At 45.0% G+C, this 13,060-nt stretch overlaps 1 protein-coding gene across 9 annotated transcripts in view; it reads left to right on the top strand.

Moving 5' to 3' along the window:
* Kif13a (kinesin family member 13A) overlaps positions 1 to 13,060 on the top strand; it is a 179,182-nt gene that overhangs the window by 82,413 nt on the left and 83,709 nt on the right. The window lies entirely within an intron of this gene.

Genomic DNA, 13,060 nt, shown 5'->3' on the forward strand with positions numbered 1-13,060 from the left:
AATGAAAGCGAGCATCTAAAGTAAGTCCAAAAGGGAAAAATGGTAAATATTGAGGTTAGGTGTATGTTCGCTCACCTGATTCAGTCACTCCAGAGTGCATTCATATATTAAAGTGTGTATGTAACACACAAATACCAGTCTTACCTGTTAATTAAAAACAATTAAGTTAAGCATGTAAGAGGAATGTCAGAGGTACCCAGACATGAAGTGTCATGGAATCAAGGAAAATCTGTGGGCCTTGATGTCGGGTCTGGGTTAAAAATCCCAGAGCCCTGCTTTGGCTCTTTGGGAGAACTGTTTACTTTCTCTGAGCTTCATCACGCTTCCTATAAAATGCGAAAGGCAGCTCCTGTGGAACTCTGCCATTGGGTGTCCTTTAGGGTCACTGAGGGACCACAATGCTGACTGGAGGAAGGTACCCATAAAGTGGTACTCCATTTGAGCTTCTTGTAGGGAGGGACTGGTGCATGGTGCTAGCAGGGGCCTGAGCAGAGATGGAAGCGAGGCTGTGATGGCAGGAAATCCTCAAAGCCAGGCTAAGAAGTAGAGATCAGTGAGGTGAAAAATGTAAGCTGATGGCAGGGGATGCTTGAGACAGTGTAGCAGAGACCATTTTATTCCTGTATCCCTCTGCACATGTCTTCCGTCGCTGCCTGCAGGACACCACAGTAGCCTCTTGCAGTGTAGCATGCAGGCCCGAAGACTTTCTTCTCAGCCAAGTACAGCTTCACTGGACCCAGATGATAAGAGATCTGTGGGATTTAGGATCTGAGGAACACTATGATCAGAATTATAAATAGATTAAAATGATTTTTTTAATGTACGGGTAGCCTAACATTGGCACAAATTTTTGGCTGAGTGAACCATTCAAATAAGTTTCAATTAACCTTGAAATAAGGTCTCTTGATTCATGGAAACATACATCTTTACAGTACTGAGGGGAAAGGTAGAACTTTTCTTATTCTGTAGATATCGTCATTATTACACACATATTATAACACTCTTAGCAAAATGTAAAATTCGTGGTCCCTGTTCTCTCGGGTGTTCGACTATGATCGAGAATCTGCATAGGAAATGCATCGATTGTAGGTGAGATATGTTTGGTTTCAGCACTAATTTGATTTCCGTTTTCCTTGATTAAAAGGAACAGCAGTTCTTGGCTGTGACTAGAGGTGGAAGCATTCATTCTCTGGTGAGAAGTAAGGGGAACGGGGAGAGAGAAGGACAGTGTTCTGAAACCAACTTATTTGTCAGGCTCCATGAAGAATGGCCTCATTGAGCCTGGGTCCAGGCTCTCAAAGCAGCTCTCAAAACTGGGGTCTGGCAGGTCGAGCGGGAATTGTTAGATGCATGGGCTGGGTAAGCCAAGGATGCCAGATCCCTCACTGCATCATGGGCTGGGTCTGAACATTAAATCCTCAATGAAGTCTTGCTGTTTGTTAGAAACTATCACGAGATATTCTACCCTCTCTGGCTTTTTAACCTGAAACTCTTGAGTTCTCTGGAATCGAGAAGGACACCTCAAGACTTGGGCTAAAAGAATGAGTGAGTGCTTGCATCAGACGATGGGGTTCTGATTCTCGACCCCCACCTTTGCAGTGTTGGTGTATGTGTCACAGAATCCCATAAAATGTGTCCTCAGATGTCTCATTGTCTCACTGTGTCGGGACCGTGGGTAGCATCAGTCCGTTGTCAAACCAACCAACCAGGCTGGGGTTTATGGCACCTGGTTTTGCCACAAGCTGCCAGGCTTTGGTGAGATAAAGATAACCTTTTTCCTCATCTGTGGACAGGATAAGGTAAAGGACTGCAGCCACGTCTTCCATAAAGCCGAATCATCCATTTTGTGCAGACAGGCACAGCTGTGGCTGTCCCAGCTTCTTTGGCGAATCAAAGGCTGGCTTGTTCGGCGTTAGTGTTGCATGGAAGTAAAGTGCGCTTTGGAGCACTGTGCACTTGAAGTATCTCTCCCTCCTCTTACCCTCTTGGTATGTGGACATTGTAATGTCTGACAGGTAGTTCTGAGTCAGAAGCAAAAGTCTTTGTGGTAGGAATAATTGGGGCGGGGGAGGGGCGGGGAGAAAACAGACAAGTTACTAGACTGCAGAGTTAGACCTCAAAACCTGCCCCCCTCTGTGTAAACTCACCTCTTCCCCCAACCTCAGCACGCAACTACATGTAGCTCTCATTACAAGATTAGAAAGTGGCTGAATTAGAGTCCATAGTGACAAACCTGAGCCATGTCATTAAAGGATTACATCGTGCTAATGGTAATTAAGACCTTCTTGATAGGGAATCAATATATTAAAAAATGTCATTTCCTAAAATGAGCCCTGCCGGTGGGTAAGTGGTTTCCAAGAGCCTTGCTGTCTATTTCCTGCCTGTTTATCTTTGAATCTTACTGCTGATAGAAAAAGCAGTCTGAGGGCTGGAGGGATGGCTCAGTGGTTAAGAACACCTGCTGTCCTTCCAGAAGACTGGCGTTTGGTTCCTGGCAGCCGTATGGGTGGCTCACGCCCTCCAGTGACTCCAGTTCCAGGGGATCTGGTATCTCCTCAGCCTCTTCAGGCAGCAGTACACACGTGGCATATACAAACACATAATACATAAATAAAAATACGAACAAGTATTTTTTTAAAGGAAAGAAAGAGTAGCAGTCGGGTGGTGGTATACATGGGGGTTCGTGTAATTTTCCTTAGCATGGAGATTCTGAACATTGTCCTAGAAATTATGTAATCTTTCTTGCCATATGGTGTTTTGCTCAAATTTACTGAAACCATGTGTTCTTGGGCATTTGTGGGTACCCCACAACCTGGAAGAGAAGATTTACTGCTGACTCCTGATCTCCTCATGTGTTTCGCACTGTGTGAGGATACAGGAGCACCTCCAGGCTGAGGGCTGAGCTGCAGGCCAGAGCCGGATGGCCATGTTTGATTCTGTTCCCATCTGGGGGGGTTTATGTGGTCAGAGGTGGAAATGATCAATTTCTCATTGCTTGAGGGAATTGAGACGATAGAGCCAGTGTGCACCAAAGCTAACATTCTAAAAGCTATCGGTTGCCAAATTAGAACCAAATTGCCGGCAGAATGGCATAATATCAATAGGCTCTAATGTATTTAGGTGTAAGTATTTGACTGTTGAAGTGTACTCTTATTAAGTACCTGGAGAAGGCCCAGGCTCTTGGTTTCTTGGACCCAAACGGTAGGCAATCATAACAGTCCTTCATTATCAGGAACTTGAGGATGAATTGAGACTCTTAGCAAGTTCTGTGCATCCCAGAAGTAGCTGACAGTTATTAGCCATTACGGAAAGCTGCAGCAGTTCTTCATGTAGTCAGCAGGAACACTGATGTTGGCTGTTCAGACATCATTAGGGTCAGCCTGGGTTGTACACAGTGCCTGCTGTTTTGAAAGCCGCTAACCAAAAAAACGCAGCATAAGCCCCTTCCAGGTCTGATTTCGTTTTCCTTTACGGCGTTTTATCAATTGTCTCACACACGTGACCATTCTAGAGACTCTGCTTCATCAAGGTCCTGAGCGTCTTAAGTCCTTAAGATCAGCAATTCTTCTTATTAAAGAATTTTTTATTAAAAATAAAGAGGAGGAGAGGGAGAGAGGGGAGAAAGGACACACACACACACACACACACACATCAGAGAACAGCTTGCTGGAGTCAGGTCTCTCCTTCCACTAAGTGGGACTCAGGTTGTCTGGCTTTGGCAGCAAGCCCCTTTATCTGCTGAGCCATCTCAATGACCCAGAAACTCATTTGTCTAATTAAAGTATATAATCACAAAGACATCCATTTGATATAAACCAACTTGGAACCCAGTACAACTGACTCTTTATAGATCATACCTCAACTGGTAGAAGATTTGGGGATCAGGCTTATATCAATAAAGGTTATTGATATCTGTGAATCTCAAGAGCTGGACACGAGTGAGCAGTTCAGTTCAGGAGAATTCAATTGGTAAAGATGCCCAAAATATGAATGAGCAAGTTAACCTTATAAACTTTAAAGTAGACATATATGTTTATTTACATTTATAGCATATATTTATTATATAATATCTTTTTCTGTACCCTACCCCTGGGTCCCTTTTCAATTTGGGGACAGGGTCTCGTATATCCCAGGCTGACTTCCGACTTGCTGTGTTTGAAGCTGGGGGTGACTTTAAACTTCTAACCACCTTGCTTCCACCTCCCAAGTGCTGGGTTCTAGTTGTACACCACCATGACAGGGTTCACCTGCACTGGAGCTGGGACCCAGGGTGCTGTGTGCACTAGACACACACAGCCCTGCCTCCAGATATCCTTTTAAATCCTTCCTCGCCTCAACTTTGTTCATGTTTCCTTTTTCTGACTCAGAAACACAGTTTGACATAGCTGTGTTCAGAGGGGCAGATAACGGTCACCACGGTATAAAATACAGTCCACATACCACATTCCTTCCTGGCATATCGTTGAGCCTTTTACATGTGGGTGGAGGGGCAGATAGAATGACCAGAATGTAGAGTTAGATTAGGAAATACTGTTGTCTGCATTTCACAGAGAAGAAAAATAGAGGTCTGGGAAGGTCCTGCTACCTTTTATAGGTAAAAGCAGTGACCAATGTGAATCGAAACAAAACCAGGGATACATTCTATCGATGACGTAAAAACAGGGATACATTCTATCGATGACATAAAACCAGGGATACATTCTATCGATGACATAAAACCAGGGATACATTCTATCGATGACATAAAACCAGGGATACATTCTATCGATGACATAAAACCAGGGATACATTCTATCGATGACGTATGGATTCAACTCCTGCCCTGGACATGTCTCATCTCCCTGAGCCCTAGAGTGGTTCTGTTAAGAAGCCGTGGTGTGGGTCTGAGCTGGGAGTGTTAGTACCTGAATCTTCTCTCCAGACAGATGCCGTCCAAACTCCTGAGCTCCAGGTGCTCAGCTGAGCACTGTTTACACATTTCCCCAAGACCACCATAGCCAGGAACTCTCGAAGGGACAGAAGCTTGAGCCGGCTACCTTACTGGAGAGAATCATTGTCAAATGCTGTCAGAGCTAAGGGATGCTTCTTTGGCAGCAGCCGTTCGTGTGGAGACAGGCTCCCCAGTCGATCTTGCTTTCTTTGCTCCTTGGCTCTCTTCCCTGTGAGTCAGCCACTTCATCTAGAAATAACAACAACAGAAACGGCCAGCTCATGCCAGCCCTAGCAGTGTCCCTGGGTTGGAAATGTTGTCTGGGTAAGACACTCCCTGCTATGGTACAAGTGACACTTCCCTGGACGGCCATTCTGATAGCACTTGGATGCCACAGTGGAAAGTGGCCTGAGGCTTGCTTTCACTTCGTGGCCCAGTTTCTCAAGTTCTCTTTACCAGGTCCCTTCACAGTAAACTTCTGAAGTTGATTGAAAAATTAAAATTTGCACCTCCAGGTGTAGGCTTAATGTCTTTGTTCCTTTATCTGAACTAGAGTTTGGTTTCATTCAACTTAAATATGGCCTGAAGTCTCTGGATGTGAGAAATTTTGTGAGCTGCACTCCCCACGCCAAAGGCCTTTGAGGAAGGAATTTGCTTAAACCTCATCCAAATAAGGCCTTCTTCTCCCTTTGAGGTATGCAAGCGAGACCTGTCCATTCTTGTACTATCCAGGTGCTCAGATTTGGATCTGGGCCCCTGCCAAGTCCAGAGTCATCAAAATTACTGTGGCTGTCAGCCCTGTGTAGAGGAGAAAGCACCTTCATAAAGAAGCAGGGCTAGGAGTTGCAGCTCACAAATGCACAGCCAAGCTCCTGCCAGCCCAACTCTAGAGGGCAAAGAGAGGAAGAAAAGAAGGGGCTTAAGAGATCAATTTGGTCATGGGTTGTGTTTGTATTGTTTAGCTTCCGTAGCTATAGGGAACCCGAGATCAAACCTTACATAGAGAGAAAAGCTTTGGAGGCCTCAGTTCATGGCTGATTGGCCCCATTACTTTGGTACTGAGATAAAAGACAGCATATAATAACTGGCTGTAAGGTAGATTAAAACCTTTAACCTCAAGGCCACGAAGTAAAGAAGGAAAAACTGGGGTTCTAAGTCTTCTTCATGCATCCCGCCAATAATCCAAGGATTTCTCTATGCACTTAGGTTCTTACCGTCTAAAAATTCCACTATTTCCCACTAGTACTACCCTGAACTAGTAGCAATCTTTAACTTGTGGGACTTTGGAGACATTAAAGACCTAAGCTATAACATTGTTCCAATCTTAGATCCTATACTCTCCCACGTAGAAGTATATTCTGTTCGTGGAAGTCTATACTGTGCCACACCCTGCTGAAGAGTTCTATCCACTCTGCTGTGTCCATGGTGGTGCTTTTTTAAATGTGGATTATAAACAACTTGGACCATACCCTCTTTCTTCATTATCCTACTTCCTAGGCCCCGGTCCATCCTGTCGGTTCCGTAGGCAGATGTTGGACACAGGACTAATATAATTGTCTTGTCCCTTGTTCCAAGTTGACTCCTTTTAGTGCATTGCTGTCGGGACCCTGAATTGTAAAGACCTAGCATGGTGGCTGGGAGGCCATTACTGCTGTTCCCAAGGGGTCAGGTGACGCCCACATAGGGAGACCTGGCGGTGTTGGTTTTTCAAAGATCCGTATCATCCGTGACTCAGTGTTGGGTGACTCAGCTTGCAGAGGTCCCACACAGGAGCTCCTGTTACTGCTCTGACGTCGTGTTGCATGTCTCACTGGGCATGCCCGGGTTTTATAACTTGTCTACATGGTCATTGGTGATGCGATTATAAACCCTGAAGGAACGGGCGTCTTGGCCATGCTTATTAACAGTGAGGTCAGATGCGGCATGCCCTGTGGGTTCACTGCAGTGGGTGTGTGAAGCTCAGGGCGGTCTCCACAGATGCCTCCCTGACATGGGTTCTGCCAGGAAGCCACGGGCCTCTTGGGTTGGGCAGTCTTGTAGCTTTGCTCTGTTTGTCTGGGTTGAGAACAAATACCCATAGATCCTCCTGTTTCCCACAGGACTTCTGAACCTCCCTGTAGGCCTTTGCCTAGACAAACAGCACTCCATTCTGCTTGCGTGTAAACTGTAAACTGTAATTGGGAAGCATTCAGGGTGGGGATATTGCATCTTTTATGAGATCTGCCCAGGCAGTGTTTGAATTCCCTAGTTCCCACCATGCAGCATAAACAGCTGCCTTTTTTTTTTTTTTTTTGTGAGCCAAGGTTCAGAAGCAGCAGCTAAGTCATTCTTTCCTAGGCTGAGAAAGGTTTTTTTAAAAATACGGACATGAACACAACAGAAGGTTTTTTTTTTGTTGTTTTTTTTTTTTAATGAAAAACCCTCGCAGCTGGGAATGGAACTCAGTGGTTGAACACTTACCTAGCATGTAAGACCCTATGTTTAGCCCCCAGTACTGCAGAGGGGGAAAGAAAGACCTTCATTCATCTGGGTCAACCATGGGTCTTTGTGTGGGTCTTTGGGATGTCCAGTGTTCTAAGACAGAGCAAAGAAGCTAAGCCTTCCCTGTGCTGCCTGCAGAAACTGTTGCTGTTCCAGGGATACATGGTACACTTTGAAGATTTGGTTAACCATTGGGATCTTGGCTAAGTTCACAGCTATTCTTCCTGTAATAGTGGTTTCCTGATGGTGACTGAACAAAAGAATTGGTTGAGCATAACTGCAGCCCAGGGCTCATGCATTCACACAGTGTCAGGGTGGGGAAATAATGAGAAGTCCATAGAATTGGTCCCATTGGCTTTTTTACTGCTGCTGTTCATTATAGCATGTTCTTTCCCACTGCAACATTGTATCCTAATGTTGCAAAAGATTGGGGACCAGTTTGCCTATCCTGGATCCTAGCATGCTCCTCTCTCTCTCTCTCTCTCTCTCTCTCTCTCTCTCTCTCTCTCTCTCTCTCTCTCTCTCTCTCTCTCTCTCTCTCTCATGTGAGAAACACTCCCCCCTTACATTTATCAGTGAGACCACAAAGAAAGCTATGGAAAAAAAACAGACAACAATGATTCCTTTCTGAGGACTGCTGTCCACTGTCTCATCCTTTTTACTGTCATCTTTAAAACTAGGAAGCTGTACAGAGCTCTGGCAAGACAGAAGGAACAGTGACTAGCTGGTGACTTCCTTCTTTGCACCAAACTAATGACAAGATGATACTCATTGTAGATAATGACTAAAAACCATCTCAGGCTCTTCGCTAGCTAGGCACAGTGGCTGGTGCCTCTGTGACCAGCCTGATATCCTAGTCAGGTAGAAGAGCGCTCAGCATTTGCCACTTTAAGACATGAGGCCTTCCCAGAGCCCCTCCACCAGGAAGAGGCAGGACTCACAACTAAATGAAACTGTGAGCAAACTCCTGTGTGAAAACTGTGTGTGAAAACTGTGAGCAAAAACTGTAAAGGAAAGAGAAAGGATTTGAGTATTACAAGTTTTGCTTTTAGGGCTGGGCAGTGGTGGCACACGCCTTTAACCCCAGCACTCAGGAGGCAGAGGCAGGCAGGTGGATCTATGAGTTCGAGGCCAGCTTGCCACAACAGCCAGGGTTACCTGGAATATATATATATATATATTATGTTGCATATATATATATATTATAATATATATATATATTATGTTGCATATATATGTGAATCGGTTCTTTCTTCCCACCATGTAGGTCACAGGGGACAAAGTGGAGTCATCAGATGGGGAAGCGCTGTTACCTGCTGGGCTATTGCTGAACTTGCTCACTGCTGCCATCTAGCTATGCTCTTTAATATCTGAATATGAAATAACAAAACATAACAGAGTTGGGAAAAATACTTGGAATATGTGTGATAGGCCAACAGTTAATGTCTTTAGCATGCATGATAACATGTATGATAGACCAACAGTTGATGTTTTTAGCATGCATTCAGGAAAGAAGCAAGGGAGGGTGGTGTACCAGCCAGCTTATAAAGTGACTCAGAAATGAGACAGACTATTTACTTAACGTTAAGAGTAAGTGACCTGGGGCTGGAGAGATGGCTCAGGGTTTAAGAGAACTGGCTGCTCTTCCAGAGGTCCTGAGTTCAAATCCCAACAAGCACATGGTGGCTCACAACCATCTGTAGTGGGATCCTATGCCCTCTTCTGGTGTGTGTCTGAAGTTGCTACAGTTTACTCATATTAAATAAATAAGTCTTAAAAAAAATGGGGTCTTCTTCCTTCTTGACCTGGCCTAGTCAGGATAATGAGCAGCAATGATGGGTGTCAGAGAGAAGGCCTCGTGTTTAATTTGAGGAATCCCTGCAATGGTGGTCAGCAGGAAAGTGTAGGAAGCTGTAAATCCTTCTGGGAAACGAAATCGAACGGAGATGTCTGCAGGGCGGGGCTGGGATGCCTATATCAGTGTCCTCGTGATGGCCAGCTTGGTGTTCACATAGGGGCCTCTGAGATGGCTCAGTGAGTCAGGGTGCTTGCTGCCAAGTCTGGGAAACTGAGTCTGATCTCCTGCCCCACAGGGTAGAGGATGAGGGCTGACTCCTGAAAGTTTACCTACCTGCATGCATGCACACGCATACACATGCATACTCACACACTCATATGTACACACACACGATAGTTGAAAATATATATTAAATAAGAGGTGTTTTTAAAAAAATGTTCATGTGGATGAAGGAAATACTCATTATTTTTGTCTTAAAAAGAATAAGTTCTCTCTGGGATGTGAAGTTATAATAAAATGTATTCCGGTCTCTCAAGGAACCTAGCTGTAGATTTCTGAAAACACATAAGCTTCACAGTAACTCTTTCTATTTTACTGTTTTCCTAGTTGCATCTTAGTATCGTTACTTGCGGATAGAAGGGAGAAAAAATTTTTCTTTCCAGAAATACACGAAAACATTCGCTTTATGCATTTATGTGTATAAACACTTATAAATACAAATGCACACATTTGTTTGCTTTCCAAATTTCTCTCATCACAGTTATGAATGAAACTTTATTAAATATGAAAAGCCACGGGGCTGATGGCATGGCTCAGCAGGTAAAGGTGATTGCTGCCAAGTCTGCTGACCTTAGTTCAAGTCCCAGACCTCACAGAATGGAAAGGGGAGAGAATCTCTCCTCCTCTGACTTCCACACATGCATCCACACATACACACAATAGGTAAGTGTAAATGTGACAAGCTGGGGTTATATTCTGTCATCAAACACGAATGTGTGATGCGTGCCTTATGCTCTGTAGAGCTGCAATGGGCCCTGACATCATAGTCCAATAGTTGAAGCCAGAATGAGAAATAAACAAGGAAACACACAAACGAAGCTCCAGATAGGCTCTGAGAGTTTAAGCTCACCATGGAGACCAAGGGCGAGAGCCACTGATTGATCACCAGTGTCCGAGGCCTGAGCTCCCGACTGGCTATATTCACCAGCGACGAGGTCTTGGCAGATGACAGTCTTTCTGACCCCAGTCACCTGTCATCATATTTATAGGTCACCTGCCATACCTGTGTATCGTGTATCTAAAGTTAGAATAGAAATCTATAAAGTGTGACTACAGATAAAGACACCAACTGGATAGGAAAGCCATCTCTTCCTTCTTGGCATAAATACAGGCAGATTAGGTCCTGGCTTGAGATTGGGACAAGGGCCATCCTGGCTTCAGCACAAGCTCACTCCTGTGATACAAGCTAACCCCTGTGATCACCACATTTCCCCATTCGTGAAGATAGAACCCTTGTGACCTACCTAGTGTTTTCTTAAAGGGCCCTACCACCTCTTGACACTCCTGCTCCGGGGGTCCAGTTTCCAGCCAGTGAACGCTGGAGGACAAGTCCAAGCCCTCACACTTACATCAGCAACTTTGCTTGTTGTGTGACCAAATGCCTGACAGAAAGCCCTAGTGGGGAAAAGCGTTTATTTGGCTTGTAGTTTTGGGGGCTACATCCATCATGGTGAGAAAGGCATGGTGACAGGAGGTAGGGAGGCACTGGTCACATGATGTCGGAAGTCAGGGAGCAGAGAGAGGTGAGTGCTATGCAGGGCTTGCTTGCTTCTTTTGACTCTGCCCAGGAGATGCTGCTACCTGGTACACTCGAGGTGAGTCCTTCTCTCCTCAGTTACATTTTCCTGGAAATACCCTCACAGGCACACCCTGAGGTGGGTTTCCATGGCGAATCTAAAGCCAAACAAGTTGATGAATGCAAACCAACCCAGTATTCTTGGTTTTGTTCCCCAAGTCTGCAGAATTGAAGTTGTGGATTATGGTCCAGTAGCTAGAAGTTCTGTCCCACCTGTCCCTGCTCCTTCCTAGGGAGTGTTTGACCAGTGTGGAAGAGCAAACAGGATTGCTATGATCATCTGCTTGGGCTGATACAGTGTTAGAGTGGGCTTGAGTCTGGACCCCAGGCAGTTCTACCAAGCCTGAGTACAGCTGAGCTTACTCTGCATCCTGCCTAGGCCAAGGCTTGACTCAAGACTAAGGCCTGGCCTGTCTTTTGAATCAGAGCCCAGAGTGCTTAGAGAGTAAGGAAGGCCCCTTCAAAACAGGAGAAAATATTGATATTCTTATGGAGGGAGATAAAGAGCCTTGTAGCAGACTGGGACTTAAAAGCGGTATTTCAAGTATGTGTGTCAGAGACAGTGATGCCGACAAGCCATGCTGTTGGTGGCTGTGTGCACATACACCTCACAACGCACTGTGTGTTTAGACAAGGCTGTTACAATTCTGTTTGCTTTTAAAATCTGTGGGTGCTACCAATATGTCAGGAATAAGCGGTGTACTGGATGGTAGGTGTTAGAAAGGGAGAGGAAAGGCGATGGAAATTTGGATTTTTTTTTCCGATTCGTTCCGCCCCCTTCTCTCTGTGTGGGTGTCTCATGCATTATAATGTCTTTACATTGTATATAGTTACTGTGGCATGGCTTTCCCCTCTTCAATAATGTTTCTTGTTACAATTGTTGACATGCGTAAGTGCTTTATTTTTAAGTATATGCTTTTTCATTCTGAAACGCTTACATTTAAGGCATACAATCTCATACTATTGCTGGGTACTTAACTTGGCTGCAGGTTCTAGCATGTTAAACAGTGCTGCCAGAACATCTTTGATGAGGTCATGTGGGGAGAGTGTCTCAGATATGCACGCACAGTGGCTCAGAATGGAGTCTTGCCCCCTTCCCGTCCGGCTTCCTTTCATTTTGTTTTATATGTATGAGTGTTTTGCCAGCATGTGTGTCTGTGCACCGCTTGCATTCAGTACCCAAGGAGGCCAGACGAGGGCAATGAATCCCCTGGGACTGGAGTTCCAGTTGTGATCTGCTCTGAGGGTGCTGGGAATCAAACCAGGGTCCTCTAGAAGAGCAGTCGGTGCTCTTAACCTCTGAGCTATCGCTCCAGTCTCGGGTTTCCTTTCAAATGGCCTCTTGTGATGATTCTCTCAGCCGAGGTTTATAAGTGACGCCTACTTCTACAGCTCAACAATATTTGATGTTGCCAGAATTTCACTTTTTGGCAGCCCCGTGGTTGAAGTGTCAGTTCTAGTCTCTTGTTGACAGGTTTTGAAGCGTCTTGCTCTGAAGTTTTGACACACTGCAAGGCAGTGCTGAAATCCCATCCAGCCTCCCGTCAAAGAGAAACACGCCACCAATAGCTCGCAGTTGGTTATGTTTGAATGTGCAAATATATGGAGGACAAAGCGATTAAATTGACTCCCATCTTTCAACAGATATTTATTAAGCACTTTATACTAGGCACTAGGATTACAAAGATAATGAGATTGCCATCTCTGACATCCGGGTGCACTCATTCCAGGGCTGGAAATAGTATATAAGCCAGTAGTGCCTGCAGATGCTGTGAGAGCGAATGTTCTAGTAAGCACAGGAACAAGGGGGAAGGAAGTATAATATAATTCTCTTCGTTGTCTGATAATCAATGTGAGGAAAGCGCATGCCACCTTGAATGTTTATTAAACATGTCGTAATTACATTCTGTCCCACTCCATGATAGTGGAGATCATGGTAGAAGCCGCAGGAGCTGAGATTGGCAAGGGTTAGTGAAAGAGAAGTTAGTTGCCTTTG

This window comes from Mus caroli, unplaced genomic scaffold, assembly GCF_978045245.1.
Source record: "Mus caroli unplaced genomic scaffold, Mus_caroli_1 scaffold_15, whole genome shotgun sequence".
Lineage (NCBI taxonomy): Eukaryota > Metazoa > Chordata > Mammalia > Rodentia > Muridae > Mus > Mus caroli.